We start from the raw sequence: 2,476 nt of genomic DNA, 5'->3' as shown, positions 1-2,476 counted from the left end.
ATAATGTACAGCATATAGTTAGAGGGGGAAAGAGACACCTACCATCATGTTCAAACTTTCATAAATAGTTGTTGGTTCAGAGCAAGGCAACACATACATTTTATATGTGATGTCAATGTTTTACAACAGGAAAAAAACGTTCCCCCCAAATGTGCAAATGAGAGTAATTTGCTGGTTCAACTCTTCTTCTTTTTTTTTTTTGGCATATGGCCCTTTCTATATTAAAAGACTGTTACACTGAAAAACACTTAATTTACTGAACATACAATTGCCTTTCTGTTTTATGCAACCAACTGTTTTCCTTTGTACACACTTTGAATAAAATGTTGAGTACTCCATTTTTATATTGACCATGGGTAGATTCATTTTTAGGTCTGTCTTAGTGGCACATCAAAAGATTGATAAATATTTCCAATTTTGAACCAGGGCTCAGCAGGAAACTGCAAAGTATCCCAAAATGTAATTGCAAAGCTGTTCCCTACATAGAAACTTTTGTCATCATTGCTCAGAAACTTTTGTCATCATTGCTTAGTTTCTAATGTCTCTTAATGTTATGGATGTAGGCACCTCAAGATGCCACCAGATACCTTTCATCTGTTTCAAAATCAATTCTATGTGCCACAAGGCCACTAACCTCTGGTGTGTTGTATGTAAATCTCACTCCAGAGCAGTGCCCATCTACAATTGGGAAAGGGAGCTTCTCAATCATACTGACTGATAGTTAGGTATGCCATTTTTAAACTGTGGGATGGAGGGTTCATAGAACAACTATCTGTGCTGCAGCCTCTCGTGTTCCTTGGGTCTGTTTATCCAGCATGAACAAAAGATTAAAAAGTACGGTGAGTAGCTTAGCAAGTTATCCGGTTCCCTTTTAAGGAGTGGGCTTTTGGGTGCTGATATTTTAGTATATTGTAAACCACATGGGAACATTTTGGACCCTAGATCATTTTGGGCTAATGTGTTTTTTAATCCCTCAAAGTGCAGAAGTAAACGTCTGTTCTGTTGCAGATCCGTTCTCTTCTGACCACCACTGAAACTGCACACCATGAACCACAAACTCCTGCACTGTGTACACTGTGCTGTACATTGCATTCTCCAGATTCCTGAACCCTTCACAACTGATTATATTTCATTAAAAAATTAGTATTCGTATTCAAAGAACAGGCACCCTTTCACTGGTTTCTTATCATCCCTATTGCATTTAATGTGTAGAGGCAATCCAATGTTCTGTACTACAGTTTATTAGACATACACTAAATAGTAGATGTGAATTTATAGTTTAAAAAAAAATTACCCCAGGGGATAATTGTTCCTACTGGAGTATTCGTGCATGTGCCCCTTATGTCTCTTTACATGAAGTTCCTGAAACTCCACTGTGGGAACTGGGGCCAGACATCTGTACATTTAATTAAGCTCAGATCTTGCATCAGCCCAATAAATAACAGCTATGCTGGATGATGTTGTAAATGCTGCTGCTTCTGGAAGAAACTTAAATATGCCCAAGTTTACAAGATTATGTTTATCACTTTTTTATTATCACTTTTTACTATCACTTGTGATTGAGAAACTCAATACACACTATTTGATACTCAGCAAAGTCAAAGTTCTGTCTCTTTTCTTCTGTATAAAAAAAAAAAGACTGTTACTATATATTCTATATACATTATATCTAGTCACTTTTCAAATTTGTCCTAAAGTGCTGCACAGTGCTCCATGAACTCCCAAGAATGGCTATGCTAACCTAGCAAAAGTATGACAATAATGAGGGGAAGAGGAGGAATTAAAGAGGTGCTGGCCAAACCAATTTTTATAAGATTTGATCTGACTGATTAATTTGCCAACTGCTGTTGGGGGCCTACTTGAACAATTTAACCTGCTAGGACCTAACTCAATTATCCATTCAACTTTATTTCAGACCTGTGGACTTTTACATTAAACATTTTTACAAATGGTATTGAGCTAATGAAACAAAAACTGGCACGTATCCACCTTTTTTGCAGGTTTTCAGCACGCTACAAAACCGTGGACATTTTATGTTGGTGGGCTGCAATGCTTCACAGATGGAATTTCATTTGTTTTCTGACCTTTTACGTTTTGAACTCTCTCTTGTTATCCATGTGGGACTTGAAAGTAATTTTAGAATAATGTTTGATATTAAGGTTGGACCTGTATATTATCAAATGCTGTGTGTTGTTCTAGGTTAATTTTTTAAACTTTTAGTTGATTTGCTTTCCATAGTATAAAGTAATAATACTTCTGTTTGATAATGACGGCTGTTTGATATTGTAGTGGGGATATAGAACAGGTTTCAGCAAAATGTTTACCCTAATAATTATCCTTGGTATGCCCCGGGATTTAAAAGCATCAGGAATATGGGAGCTGCCATTACTAACTTATTTCTGAAGGAGCATGCTCCAGAGCTCTCAGTTCTTACTGTAACTTCAGATCTGGTTAGTTGTTGACCTGGAACGGGCAT

The sequence above is a fragment of the Nanorana parkeri genome, unplaced genomic scaffold, assembly GCF_000935625.1.
Source record: "Nanorana parkeri isolate BGI_ZX_2015 unplaced genomic scaffold, ASM93562v1 scaffold793, whole genome shotgun sequence".
Taxonomy (NCBI): domain Eukaryota; kingdom Metazoa; phylum Chordata; class Amphibia; order Anura; family Dicroglossidae; genus Nanorana; species Nanorana parkeri.
This window is presented reverse-complemented; position numbering follows the sequence as displayed.